Source organism: Camelus dromedarius, chromosome 32 (assembly GCF_036321535.1).
Source record: "Camelus dromedarius isolate mCamDro1 chromosome 32, mCamDro1.pat, whole genome shotgun sequence".
In the NCBI taxonomy this organism is placed as follows: Eukaryota; Metazoa; Chordata; class Mammalia; order Artiodactyla; family Camelidae; genus Camelus; species Camelus dromedarius.
Window position 1 is genome coordinate 4,542,914 of NC_087467.1, and position 15,917 is coordinate 4,558,830.

Sequence of the window (15,917 nt, forward strand, 5' to 3'; positions counted from 1 at the left end):
TTATGCACCTCAGGCACCCGAGCCATCCATTTGTCAGAAATGTTTGGTGCTATTTGTTGGTGGTTATTTCCCCCTTAAATGAGAGCTTAGCAAAACCACCTGGTGAGCTGTTTCTTCTTTCTAAGAGCAGAAAGGCTCTCTAAGCTTCTGAGAAGCCAGAAATCAGGCCTGTCGTTTTCGCTTCACACCTGCTCCAGGCCTGATCCAACCATTCTTCTTCAGGGACTCTCTTTGGTTCCAAATGACATCATCGCTTATTTTTCCCAGCAATAAATTTCATCAACCCTGATTTACCTGTTCCCCACGTTCAGAGGTTCAGATCACTATATGCTCATTTAGCACTGGGCAAGTCGTTAGCGTTGAGAATCAGACAACAGTATTTAAATACACGTGCAAATCCATTGCTTTATGCATTTTCAGGGGTTGCTTATGGAGAGATGGTCATAGAGATTCACCCTTACCCTTTCAAAGTGATTCGCGGCTCTGGGTCATTAGGTGATCACAAAACATGCTGTTTCAGCCACTTGGGCAGGAAGGCATGGGCCGTCAGCATCAGAGAGTGGCTAATGACACCGTCCAGGCATGGGAGAGACTCCAAATCAGGAAAGGGCTCCTCATTCAACTCCCATCATTATAGTAAACAAACAAACAAAAAACAAACAAACAAAACTCATCCAATCATCCACAATTTAGGGACTTGTGATACATCACAGTACCAAAGAGAAGCAGAAAGCCCTTATTTAAGAAAAATAAAAGGGTATGTATGGGTATAAGTGTAACAGAAAAGAACAAATCTAACTCCGTATTAGATCTGTTCCTTGACTTTAACCCTGTGCCCTGTTTCCTAGGCTTAGTCACGCTGGTTCCGCACCGTCTGTAAAACATTGTTGCCTAGAGCCTGAAATAGACAGGAGAGCCTGGTCTCAAGGATCTGACCTGTAAGGGTATTAACACTTTTGCATTCATATAAAGATAAAAAGTTGCAGAATAGAAAATAACATTTGTTTTGTTGGAGATTTACAGGGACACCATGACCTGACCCACATGGACAGCTGCAAGAATAAAGGATTCCAACACCAAGAAGTTGGCAACAAGCACACCCCCTCCCCTTTTTAGTATAAAATGAGCCTGAATTCTAACTGAGGGGAAGATGGTTCTCCAGGACATTAGTCTGCCATCTTCTCAGTCTGCCACCTTTCAAATAAAGTCATTATTCCTTGCCCCAACAACTCATCTCCCAATTTATTGACCTGTCGTGGGGTGAGCAAAATGAGTTTGGGCTTGGAAACATATATCCACTTATTTATATGTGTGTATGTATGAATTGTATATATTTCAAAATAGCCACCAATTTCTTCTAAGCGTCATGGAATTTAGAAGAACCAAAACTTTGTAATAAGATACACACAGTGTGTCAGCAAAGATGCCCTCTTATTGGAGCTGTACAGAGAACCTTAAAATAGTGGCAGCCTGGACCAAGTAGTATTAATGGTTTGCATGCTGCAGTGATTCCAAAACCTGTCCTTACATCAAATTCTAATTGAGCACTTTATTTTTCAGTTTAGTCAAATACTGTAATAGTGCTCCAAGCTCGTAGACTTTTTTACCTTCTGATCTGAATATATGCAGCAGCATGAACTGACTGACAACAAAATTCTTTCCATTTAGAAGTGAAGGTTTCCAATTTATCTTCTTCTGTAGTTGTAAGTAAACATTTTGAGAGGGTGTGAAGGAGTTTATATACTGTCTTGACTCAGAACGTGGCTTTCTGTTATTCAGGGATTTCTTTAGGATATGTATAATGTTATCTACAACTCTGGACACTTTTCCTATCTTTATATTTCTGTTAATAATCTATTCTGTAGATTTTTTAAAAAATGCTCAAAAGACATCACTCTGTCCTAGCCAATATTTCCATAGTTTCGACTTCACTATCTAGTACCGTATTTTTATTTTCTGTCTTCTTTAAAGCAGCAGCTTCAGTACTAGGTATTTTGCTTTTTAACTTTCCTGCAACTCTTTGAAAAGGAGTCAAACTTACTATCATGAGAAAATCTACGTAGACTCTTTTTTTTGTAATAGCACACAAATATTTATCTATTACTATCTAGAAGAGTTCCCCCATGCTTCTTTCATTGAGTTAGTCAACAAAACAAATGTCTTATCACTATCACTATTCAATAAAACACCAGCTAGTTTTGCAAAATACATCAGATGTTCGAACAAAATTTTATTAAAACGTTACGGAATGTTCATTCTCCCCCGAGTCTGTTTTTCTGTCAAAACCTCCTGGGGTGTTTATCCCAGTTTACAATCTCTTTTCTCTGCACATTTGTCCATCCATCTTTAAAGACTGTAGGACATAGCACTTCACTGAGTTGCTTTGCCCAGATCCCTTTATCGATTCATATTTTGTATCTGAAAGAGTATGACCTACAGAATGTCTGCTGGAAAGTGATAAGAAAGCTTGCAGAGTTGTATAAGTATCTGTTTAGTGTATGTTTCAGTTATTGATAATGATGTCCCAAAACCTACGGTGTTCCAAGACTAGATGACTTTTTTCCTTTTCACCTTCATGTAAGGTGTTTTCCACATGTAAAAATAATGAGAGATCCTACAGCAGTCAATTGGGTAATATCAGAACACCGAAGAGTTTTGATTAGATAGAATTTTGTACTGCCGCACTCACAAAAGCAGCTCTAGAAGGAGGCATTTGGATTTATGAACAGTAGAGTTAGTTACTTGGATACTTTCCACAGGAGTTTGCACATCCCTGAAGAAAACATAAAGTTTAATAGTATTGTTTAAATTATAAATACCGTATGGGCTCAAGAAAGTATTCAAACAATAGACAACAGGAAATCCCCATTGACACTTTGATCATTTGAAGTGACGGGTGTTAGGAGTACCTTCTATGGTTTTTCAGGCACATTTATTCACTTCTGTTTTTCTAAAAGGAATAGTTCATATTATTCATACTGTTGAGAAAATTGTCCTTTCAATTTTCAGAATCGTCAGAATATAATTGAAAATCCTTCACTATCCCACATGGAGCTCTCTTCCTTTTGTTAAGTGGCCCTGAGCAATTCCCCGCAGGTAATGGGCTATAAGGTAGCCTTCCTTTCCTGTGCTGATGGACAAATAGGTTGTTTCCAAATGTACTTTTTCAAAGAATGCAGAGTCAAACACTTTTGCTTATTTATTATATTTATATGATATAGACATCTGAAGTTAGACTATGATCAATTTTTAGATGCATTTAAGATTTTAATAAACACTACCAATGATTTTCGAAAAAGGCTCGACAATTTACTGCCCTGCCAATAATGTAAAAGTTGTGTATTTGATAAAGTTAAATCTTATTGTTCTTTTACTTTTTAGCAGTCTAATAGATTTAAAGAATTATCTTATTTTTGCTTTGTGAGTATATTAGCCATATATTTAATGCACATTTGTATTTATATTTTTGAAATGCCAGCTTCATATTATTCGTTGTCGTTCCTTGAAATTTTTCTTTCTGTAATTTATTCATATTAGCTCTTTGCATATGAGGGATATTCATCATTTGCCTATTAAAACGATTGCATGCATTTTCTCCAAGTCTGTTGATTGTTGTTGACCTTTGTTTTCACTATTGTCATTGTGAAGTTTCTATCTGGGTTTGTCAAGCTTTTTCTTCATGACTTCTGCAAAAAAAAAAAAATGTAGAAATAGAGGTTATCCTTGTAATTGTTTAAAATATACATTTTAATAGACAGAATTACAAAAACTTTTTTCTTTTTTGCAATAACTTGACGTCTTCAAGGATGTATTTTTATGCAGTAAAAATTGAAAATATTTTGCAGTTGCAACTTCTCTTGACCCAGCAACAGCAACAACTCCTCAATTTTGCGGACAGGAGGTGGAGAGGAGGAGAGAAATATTATTTAGTGACTGGCTTGACTGTAAATATTAGGCTACAAGATGAACCCATTTAGTGTCAGGCTCCCCTCAGGGTTAACTGTACACAACACTGCATCCCTGTGGGCAACTGATTTTCTTAAATTAGTAGGAATTCAATTATAGTTTACAAAGTTTGTGCAAAAAAAAAATGTGAACGCAGCTCAAGTGTTTTCTATTCTTAAAAAATTTCAGATAAATGTAAATGTGACAGGGGGTCCAGGCTTATAGACACAATGAGCTTACAATCAAGAAGTGTGCATTTTGACATCAATTTCTGAATCTCAAATTCACATGAGGCTTTGCTCACAAAGGGCTATGAAGAGGTGGGACCCAATTTCTCTTCCAGTTCTAAATAGTTGAGTCTTATCCTTATTCATTTGAGGCCTCAACTATTTAGTAAGTAGGTCAATACTCCCCTTGTTTTTAATCTCTGTAAGAATAAGCTGTTTCTCCTGTCAGAGCCTTTCCCATCCCAATTCCTTAAGGCTGAGTCAGAAGGACAAGAATATATCAAAAGTCAAGAACAGAAACCTCACTAGCAAAGGAAGTACTGAAACACTCACTCTCATTTTTGTACCAAAAAAAAAAAAAAAAAAGTGCTCCCTGAAGGCCAGAATGTACTTGATTTTGTATTAAAGAACTGTATGCAACTAAAATAGTCTTAGCAAGCATTTTGGGGGAGCTACTGTTTTTGCTGTGCTAGATCCATGGAATTTAAGTAATTATAATGAGTTGATCTCTCAAGATAGTTACGCTCGTAATACAACAACTTTCAGCGAGTAAAGGCTAGGTAGTAAATGTGTAATATTTCCTGCATTACAAAATTTAAGAAAATGCAAAAAAAATAAAGTGCAAGAAATCAAAAAAGATCTTTTTAATTTATTTACTCATGGACATACTTATTGGTGGTTGGGAGTTCTCTGCCTGGGGGTAGGGGTGTCATATCCTTGCAAACAATTAAAACAAAGTATATTGATATTTTTTTCCCCTCAATACAAACATTTCTAGTATGATCACAGGTAATGCTTGCTAACTAAATATTTCGCACTGTGCGTTAATTTTAACTCCTGTATTGTACCTATTTCGCCATATATTTTTTTTATAGGTAAGGCTCCAATTCTTCTTTGAAGCAAATGTGGAAAGCAAGGGAAGACACCCACAAGCTCTTCCTTTGAACTTTTCAGGTGTCAGAGGCAGGTGAACTGCAGGGTTATATGTATTTGTTGTAACTCTGGTCAGCCATCTTTATTTTAGGGCAAAGGAAATCCACTTAGAACCTTCTAGATGGAAACTTTGCCCTTTCGCTGCTGCCTTTCCTCTTAGAAAACAAGTTAAAAGGTACCATTGGCCAGGTTAATTGACTTACAAGTGTGTTTTTTTTAATAAGTGTCATAAAGTATGTCAGGTGGCTGACAGTTGCTTTCAGTGTGTTTTTCACAAAACTGTTGTCAACCAGATTAAAGTTTACTGTTCGCATGTGCATTCAGTTTCCAGGTGGTAATGGATGACACTGAATGGATTTGCCATGCATAAAGAGAAGGGTTGTGTCCTTTGCTCATTCTCAAAGTGCCTTTCCTTCCGCCGTCTCCTCTGAACTGTGTTGCCACCAGACCTTGTCCAGCTTTGGACTTTTCCCTGTAGATCAGCTCTCGCAGGATTCTCTGTGTCTACACTGAGACTTTCTGGAAGAAGGAGAGTGTACCGATCTGAAGAGTCCTATCTCATAGTGTCTATTAATGTTTAAGTTGAGTATTTTGAATAAAATGACTTCTAAATGAAGTCCCTTTCCCCTCTGAGGGCTTAGATCATTTCAGAATGAAATAATTTCTTTTGGCATCAGTTGGCAGCTCTTCAGCGTTCATGTAAAGCCAACACCGACACTTGTCCCCCAAGTCCAAACCTCACCTTTCCAGCTCCATCATCCCCTGTGTGACTGCTTCACAAAAGGACCCAGAACAAGATTTTGGTGAACAAATTCCAATTATTTGACTTGCCAAGCACCCTGTTATTTTCCAAATTTCAGGAACATGGGAAGGAGAGAAACATGCTGTAAAGAGAAATCCCTAAGTGGTGACGGACAGAACAGCTTTGCCATTTACCTGATCAGGTAATGACTGGAATTCGCAATCTTCCAACATCATTACCGTGATTCTGCATACACACTTTAGGCTGACGCTTTTGCGGTCCCCTCAGGGCTCACTTTGACATAAGATACTTCTACGAACAATAACCAGCAGAACTGTCTGAGGAGCAGGGTGTTGAGGAGGGACAGCCTTTGGGTATTTGGGATTTTTGGATAAGTGGTGAGAGATGAGGGTGGATAAATTTCACATCCAAGTGTGTGTGCATGTGTGCGTTTGCAAGTGCGTGCGAAGCAGGGGAGAATTTGGTGAGTAGTGGCAGTGGGACAGGTCCCTGAACAGCATTCCTTCCATAAACTCTTCAACTGGCAACAACTGGGAGAGCAAATTTATCATGGAAACAGCACCAACCGTGGGACCAAAAGATCCAGTTGTTTTTCAGGGGGTCCCGTGGGAGATACGCTGTCCTTGGTGATGCTCCCTTCCTGAGATGCACCCTCCTGACCCATGCAATGAGCATCATAAAATAGCCATCTTGGCAGCAGGTGTAAATCTAGGGGGAGGGGGTTCAAAATGAAAATGATGTAGCATGTTTGTAAGCACACAATGAGCTAGAAAGAGCTCTCTGCAGAAAAGTTTGTTCTCATATTCAGAAGCATCAGCAGCAAACCACAGGGGAAGAGCCAACATGCACAGATGTGCGTGAACACACACGAGGACACGTCTCCAGAGAGGATGCAGTTCAAGCCCCCTGTCCCTTCCCCCTGAGCTGCGATGTTGGCCCAGCAGTTCCACTGACCACCATGAGGTCTCCTCCCTCATCTCCCAGGCCCCATGGGGTCCCCGGGGCGGTGCCCTTCAGGGTCCCCACATCTGGCTCGCCTCCCCCTCTAACCCCTCCCAACTCCATGGAAAACAAGGCACCCCGCTTGTTGTTCTTTTCAGAACACAATCAACATCGCCAATTGGAAACTGCATGAATAATTTAACCTCCCGGCAGGGACTGGACAGGATCGGAAGATACAGCAGCTTCTCAAAATTAATAAAGGCTTTTATAGAGCCATAAAAAGCGATAATTCAATCATTTTAAAAAGGGCAGTGAACACAATGCTTATTAAAGGCTGGGGGCCACTGCAACGTACGCAGGGAGGCCACGGTCGCTCACTCAGCAGCCGTGGCCCCCATGCACGCCCACCCCTCTGCTTGACAGGCAGGTAACCGGACCCAAGCATTTAATAGGCAGTATTTACTGATGGCTCTTCCCTGACTGGCTCAGTCAAGGGAGAGGACTAATAAAGACGATGACTGAAACAAGGGAGGGATGTTTTTTCTCCTAACAGGAAGCGATGGTGCCTGGAGTGGGAGGGTCACCAATTTCTAGACACAAATGACGCTGTTTCTTTAGCTAAGCACTTTGGGGGTGAATTTTTCCGGCCACCCTGCTCCTCTCTCAGTAACTTAAATGGGACGATTATCACACTTGCCTTTTCTAAGACTCTGTTCCTCGCTCAGCAGGGGCGGCACCGGGTATTTGCTTCTGGATGAAATGCCCCACAGTCTCAAGATACTAAGGTCTGGTAGGCACCATGCCCAGCGGTGCAGCACGCCCAGGCTGCTCACGGGGACGGCACATCTATGGCTCAGGTTCCCCAGGCTAAGACTGGGTCAGTCACACTGCACTCAGAGCGCAGAACTCAAGAACAAGGTTGCACATCCTGTGCAATGCACAGAGGTGGTACCTTTCTACAGATCCTCCACTTGGAGAAAGAGGGTTTCCTTTCTGAAATTCACACAGTGGCACCATGGGTGCTAGCAAGCACCCTGATCTGGTCAGTCGCGAGCTCTACTCGACTCCTGTTCCTGAGGTCTTGGCATTCTTCTGGGTTAAGTGTTTTATGTCTCCAGCCCATGATGACAAGGCTGCCTTTTTGAGGGGAGGAGAACTAGGGCGGGGGGAAGGGGCACGTTAGAACATGTCTCTTCTGCCAAAGGGAATAAAAGTCGCAGATCTCAAGGATCTCAGCGGCCTGGTCCAATCACGCTTCTCTCTGCTCCATTTCTGATTTAGCTATTTACTGGGACAAGTGTCCCAGGGCTGCCGGAGCGGATGCATTTTTAGCAAACAAAACATAAATAAATAACTAGCCTTGCAGCCAGGATGGGCTCTCAGTGACTTGTCTGACCCACATAGCTTCTGTGTGCTCTGCTCCCTTACCCGCCTTCCCAGAGCAGGAGGGGTTGTGTCTCTGGGCACCACGGGTACTAAATGATCTTCCCGTTTGCCTAACCTCAAGTGACAAAGTGCTGGTCCTCATATATCACAGTCCTTCCCAGCAAGGATTAGGTCACACTGGGCTGAGGTTTTACTAATGAGATCATGCATAATCAATAAGGGTTGGGTGACATCTTGTCAACTCCATCACTGTCACCCGGGGGGCTGAGGTACGGCAACGAGGAGGGGAGACCCATCGGCTATCTGGGGTCTGAACAGATGGCAGCAATGGATGGAGCTGCCGCCCCTCAAAACAGGCCCAGGTCTGATCAGCAGAAGATATGGTCATTCAGTCATTCGCTTACTCGTCCCTTCCTTTGTCCATTCCGCAGACGGCAATTTGTGAGGTCCTGTCGGTACTGGCACAGAAATGGGCCCCATGTTTTAAAGTTTCCACTGAAGCATCCCCTTTCTACTAGGGATGGCAAGAGAGAGAAAAAGAGAGCAAGAAAGAGCACGGAGGAGAAACAGAAACAGAGATAAGAAAGGGAAGGGAAGTCACATGGATAGCCTGACAATGTTAATTTACAGGCAGAGAATTAATCTAGGGCAGCAGGCAGTAGGAAGACTCGAAACTCAAGTTTGAGACGTCAGAAATGAACAGGGATGTCTGTCGTTTACTAGGCACATGCTCTGTTCAGGGCTGATAAGTCAGATCTAGTCCAAGATTTTTTGTGGTTCTGAACAAAGGAATAAAGTCCAGCTTGCTCACATTGATGATTTAGTTTATTTGTCTCTTGATCCATAAAGCTTGTAATGCACAATAAGACCATTTCTTAATACAAAATTTAAATCCAACTCTCAGTAACTACATAGAATTCCCAGACTATTTTATTGGGTCATGGAGGTATTATATCCATGTGTATATATGTGTGTGTATGTGTGTGTGTGTGTGTGTGTGTGTGTGTGTGTGTGTGTGTATGCATATATATATATAGTGTGTTTCCAATCAGTAATTTGGAATACAAAATAAAGTCACATTTTTAGTAAGCCTTAGATAATAACAACAAATCTCAATTTTCCTTATTAGAAAAACATCCATTTTTTTCTTTCCCTCCCCAAACCAGCTCCATTTGCATTCTTTTATTCAAGTGACTCATTCTACCCAAATTGTAAGGATCTTACGCGGAGGATTCCAACACGGGAGAGACAAGACCAGTGATGTTCCTCTTCCCAATATTAGTATCTGACTTTTGTAGGCTTGAGTTCCTAGTATTACAACTCATTCAGCTTGTGGCAGGATTAAGTTACTTAGAGCTGCAGGACTGTGGTGCACATTTTCATGCTGGCTGTTGGTTAGGGCTCACTCTGAGCTCTCAGGCACATGGCTCTCTTACAGTGTGGCAGCTGCTTCTTCAAATTCAGCAGGAAAATCACTCTCCAGTCTGCCACAGCAGAGTCCCGCAAAAGGAAACATAAGCAGGGAGGTAACTGCCCCAACACCGTTGTCAGGTAACTAAAGCCAGTGAAGTGACTGGGAGGACTGACTCGTGTCTCAAGTATTCACAGATCCCACCTGCAGTCAGAGGGGGAGAATTCTACACAGCATGTTGCAGCAGGGGTCTGGAATCTCGGAGGATATTGAAAAATTCTTCTTATCATATACACACCTTATTATGCATACATCATAAAGGGACAAATCAATAAATTTTTAAAAACTAAACATACATATATATATATATATATATACTCCTACTCAGATCAAAAAAGAGAATATTAGCAGCACTCCAGAAGTGTATCTCTGTTCCCTTTTGCTCTCTACCTTTAGCACCACCCTGGAAAGGAATTGCCACTAACCTCTAAAAAATGAATCAGCTTTGCACTCCTCCTTGTCTGTCGTCACATGTTCATGTATGCATAAATTGAATCATACAGTATGGATTTTTTTGCCTTTGGCTTCTTTTCTTCAAAATAAGCTCATCACTATATAGTATTCCATTGTGTGACTATTTTCAGTCTACTCTTGATAGACATTTGAGTGTCCAGCTTGGAGTCATTACAAATACTGCTATGAACATTCTAGAACATTTATGTTGGCAAAACTGTAAGTACAAGTTCTAAGTTGGACTTCCCTGGGGTCAATCTCAATTCCCCTCCTTGTGATCTGAGGCCAAGTTACTTATCTTCTAGGTCATCTTTTCTAAATTAAAAAAACAAAACAAAACAAAACAAGATATACCTCCTTGTCTTAATGTTGTGTGTGTGTGAGGGGGGAGGTGGGTCTAATCAACTCAGTGATATGCACTCATATAGTAGTCAACACAGTCGATAAATGCACATCATTATACAGCTGAGTTCTAGTAGCACAAAGAAGAGGGAGTGGAAAGAAGAAGATTAGAAAAAAGAATAAGCTGAAAATAGATATGGGATGTTGGGTAAGTGTTATGGAGAGAGATAAAGCAAGAAATAAGGGTCTGGAGTGTTGGGAGTAAGATGACGTTAAATTAGTTTGTCAGGGATTGAGCAAATGCCTAAAAGAGAGAAGAAAGTTTGTAACGATCCAGGAGAAGAGCGTTCCAGGCAGAGGTGCTGAGACATGTCTGGGGTGTTTGAGAAACACAGAGAAGATGAGCAAAGGAGACAGGAGGAGATCAGAAAGATAAGGGAAGGGAAGTGAAGAGTGGTCAATTTGGAGACTGAATTGAGTTGTGAGTCACTGGAAGAGCCTTCCTTTGAGTGAGATGAGAAACCACTGGAGGGTTTGGGTAAAAAGAATTATGTTCTAATAACATCAGCAGAAACTCCCATAAGAATTCACAGCATGGGGCATGAAAAATGAATGGAAGGAGAAAGATGGGGATAAAAAAGGAACAGGCATATTAATTCATTAATATGTGTGGTTATGTTGTGTGTGTACGTGTGTGAGTGAGCTGACCTTATGACATCAACCATAGCAGTTAATAATGGAAAGGCTTTTCAAAGGAGATAGGGCTTTGAGTTTGTATCTTGAATTGTAATTTGGATAAAGAGACAGACAAGGCAAGACAATGGATTCCTGTCAAACATGAAGCCTTAATGTCCTCCTCTTTCTCTTCCAGTTGAACTAAAGCACACTATAGCCAAGAGATTTAGTCATCCCATGTTCCCATGCTGCAGTTCCTCCAGAACTGACCAAGTTTCTACCAAAGTGGAAGACACTTAGTTAATAAGCGGAATCTACCTGCGCTACCATTGAAGCCAGAGAGAACGTCATTCCCTTTGTTGTCAATTTCATCATCACACTATTTTCGATGTGTGAAGACATCAAGAAGTGTGATCTATGAAAGAATTGTCCTTTTTATGTGATTTCATTCCATTTATTTCTGCCAGTGCTAGCTATCCTTGTTGTATTTCTAGCCACCCAGTTAACATGTCTTTTGAACTTTTCAAGTACATGAGAGCCCACGTTAGTATTTGCACTCCACCACCTTCTCCAGTCTTTGTCTGTCTGATTTTGAATCTGGGATTCTGTGAGAATGACTATGGTTAGCATTCAGTCCTCACATCTTCCAATTTTCTGGTTTTTCAAAGTGGTAGCTTTTTATGACTATTATTGACAACATTCTATGTGATTCAATTTATTGTGTATTTTGCATTCTTAAAACTAGACTTTTTAAGAAGCCCGTTAACTTCTTGAGTTGCTATTTCCCCAAATACACCCTGAAGAAAATTTCTTATCTGAATATATTATGATCAATCAACCCTAGACATTTGCTGGTTCTTTTCGTATTTGTAAGACTTGGCTCCATCCCCATTAAGGTCCAGGATAACTCTGCTTTCCTTGGTTGCTAAGAGCAAGATACAAAGGAAGCTAGTCTCTCATAATGCATGTGTACCATACCTCAGTGATTCCAGATTTGGTGCCCTGTCGTTATAAAGGAAATTAGCATTTCTTTTTAAATTAATGTTCTCTCCTTTGATTAGTTCACCATGGCTGGAGAGAAAGTGAAAAAAAGCTTTCATCTCGTCTACATCTTGGGCACATGACCTCATGCCAGTCGTGTAAGATCACTTATCATTTCCACATCTATCATTTATTTTAATCCAGGCCATCTTTTGGAGGGGATAGAACTGCATACATTGGCTTTTTCAGACATCATGCCCTTTCTCATCCATTTGATTTAATCAATCAGCATCCACGTGTGCGCTGTCTGTATCTTCCCTGTAGTTTCACAGCCTGTCAGTCACTTGTCATAAGCAAACTGGCCATCAGCCTCAAAAGGCCTGGCTGATGAGTGGCTCCTCTGACAGTGTCTGGGTTTCCTTAAGGGCCTTCACTCCTCAGAAGTCTTTAAATATCGGTCCTGACCCCGCCAGGCCTGTCCTGCAGCCTCGTGTAGATCCTGCTTCCTAGAAGCACACGAGTCACGGATGTGGCACACTGCAGTGAGGAGCAGAGCGGGATGCTGTACGCGAGCTGGTATCCATGTAACAATTTACCCGACAAAGTCAGAGGTAAGACTTTTATAGCAAATGGACTCTACACCACACCTGAATGGCAATTAGATTACTCAAGAATCAAAGTAGTAATTTTGTGGACTTAATACACAACAGATTCAAAAATGAATTAACGATTTACATTCATAATCTTAGTGATATTATTGTGGCAAACCATTCGTCTAAGTCAGTCAGCCAAGATCTGCTGAGTTCTAGAATGGCCATGTCACACACGGAGACTTCAGCGTAAAGAACCATGTTTTGAGAGGGACACGGGAAACCTAGGGTGATTCTTCCAAGAGGGCCTGAAATCCACATCATATGAAAAATGATTGAGGCAGAAGTGCTTGGACGGAGAATGAGAAGCCAAGGAAGACTTCTTCAGAATCCATAAGACTGTCATTTGGAAGAGAGGAAAAATGTATTTTAATTTATTTCAAAGGAAGAATCCATTCATTCATTCACTCATTCATCTGAAATTCATGATCACTTAATATGTCCCAAGCAATCATCTAAGCACGTGGATTATATCGGGGGGGAAAAAAAAGAAAGAAAGAAGAAGGAAAAAGGAAAAAGAAAAGAAGGAAGGAAATTTCTGCCCTGGTGGCACTCACCTTTTAGCATGAGGAAAACATCTAGTGACAATAAACATAATAAATACGTAAATTATGTAGAATTTAAGCAAATGGCAAGTGCAGAAAAAGATAAAAAGGAAGGGAAGGAGGATGCAGGATTCTTGGAGGATCGAGGTGTGTGGCATGACTTTAAAGAGTCCTCCAGGTGGGTCTCATTGAGAAGATGAGGTGTGAAAAAAGTCCACAGGAGGTAAGGAGTGAGACACTTGGACACCTGGTGGGCAGAAGTCCAGGCAGAGGGAATAGACAGTGCAATGTGATGAAGCAGGGCTGCGCCTGCTGTGTTTGGGAACAAAGGAGGGGTGGTGTGCCTGGAGCAGACTCAGCAAGGGGAAGAGCAGAAAGAGAGGCTGGGAATGGGGTCAATGATGGTGGACCTTCTAAGCCAATGCACAGACTTCCATTCAAGTGACTGGAGGATTCACCACGGGGTTCTGAGCAGAAGGATGCCAAAGTCTGACCTATTTCATTTGGATCATTCTTGATGTTGAGTTGAGACTCACTCTAGAGGAAGAGAGATGCCAGTTTGGAAGCTTTGGCAGTGATCAGGAGAAGGGTGGTGGAACTCACACCAGATGGTCCCCGTGGCCATAACAGATTGGGTGTGGTGTGTAAGACTGGGGAGAGTAAAGACGACTATCAGTGGTAAAGGGAAGACTGCAAGCAAAAAGTTTAAGGACAAGTTTGGAGGAAAACTCAGAGGTCTCATAGCCCACTACTAAAACAAGGGTTTTTTGGGGGGGCGGGGGGAAAACAAAATGCTATACCATATTCTAAGTATAAGAATAACAGTAAAACATATATAGTTTCCTCAAGGAGATCCTATCTGTTAGAACAGAAAAATGAATCAATAATTTTAACACAACATGACAGTGGAATGAAGAAACATGTTGTCTGGCCCCAAATGAGGTCATACTACTGTGTATTCATTCTAGGAGCTGGGGCATGTTCAATTTTCTCATTTGTAAAATAGAAAAAAAATTTTATCTTTTACACTTGTGAGATCTAAATGACATGAAGGATGTACAGGATCCAGCACTCAGCCTCCCCCTGCTGCCTGTCCTCAGATGCACTGTTTTCTCTGTGCCTCCCAAACCCTTCCCTCTCCCACACCTAAGCCTTATCCACCTGCTTACAGTGTCATCATGTAGGCTCTCTTTCTACATCCTTGCAACACGTGGAACCTGGTTACTTCTCATACACCACTTCTTTGAATCGTTTCCGAGTTGACACTGCTCTTTGCCTCATTTCCTCAAACAGAGGAGGTTCCGTCAGCTTATGTCCTCTGAAGTGAGACAAAATAGAAATCACAAAACTCAAGAACCTGTTTTGGGTTTGCTCCCATCCCCAGTGTTCTGTGCTGATGGCCAGTAACCTTCAGAAGACTTGCATCAGTACCTCCAACACATGACTCTACACCCTTAGGATGGGATCAAATGTACCTCCCTTCATTTCACTCCCATGGGGCTTTGCACTTAGCAGGTGGTCACTACACATTTGCTGAACACGAGGATCTTAACATTGAGACTTTGGGTTCACCTTGGATGGCATGAGAATTGACATTAGGGACTCTTCTTGACTCCTTAGCTGCATTATTTGGCTTCACTGGCTTTCAAAGGCACCATTTCCAGTCTATTTCTACTTCGCACATCAAATTTTACTGGTCCAGCATGAACATTTTGGAATTTAAAATTCTCTGAAGGCATGTAACATCTGTCCTCAAGTTTAAAAAGAATTAAGCAACATTAAACTGGAATGAGTGTTTCCCATCAGTCATGTACCTCCTGAGACTGCCTGGTTACATGACAGACCCCATCAGACAACAGTTCTGCTCTTAGGACTCCACAAAAGGGAAGGAGCAAGGGAGAGCCGTCTAGGGCGCAGGGTGCATCCGACTGGTTAGGAAGACTTGCTCCTTACTGTGAGTAGAATGAATTCACAGACTGTCACAACTCACAAAAGCAGCAGAATGGAAGCAATAAACAAGGATGATGTGCGATGCCAAGACTGAATTTTTCTGATGTTAAGTATCCCCTTTCACAATGAAGCTTTCCTTACCCGCTCTTCTCTCTGGACTCAAGCACCCAATTCCACTCTCTTAGAGCTTCAGCATTTTGGGTACTGCTTTCCTACACGCCTCTCCCTGCGTGTGTTGTAAGACTCGCCTGCTTTGAGTAAAGAGAGGGATTTGTGGAGGCGAGCAGTGTATTTACTGCTCGGGCACCTCCTTGTCCTGACAGCCCGTTAGTCTCCTTTGGAATTACCGTTCTGCTTTTGCGTGGACGCTCAGCACGTCTGTCCATCCAAAGACTGCCTTTTTGCTATAAAAGCTGGATTCTTACTGGTCCCTTTAAGTTTTAAAATTTTTTAATTTAATTTTTTTTCTGTTTCTTAATTGAAATATAGTAGAGTCAGTTTACAATGTGTCCATTTCTGGTATACAGCATCATGTTTCAGTCATAAATATGCATACAGGTTTTTTATTGAAGTATAGCTGAATACTGTGTTAGTTTCTGGTATACAGCATAGTGATTCAGTCATATATATATATGCATATTCTTTTTCATTATA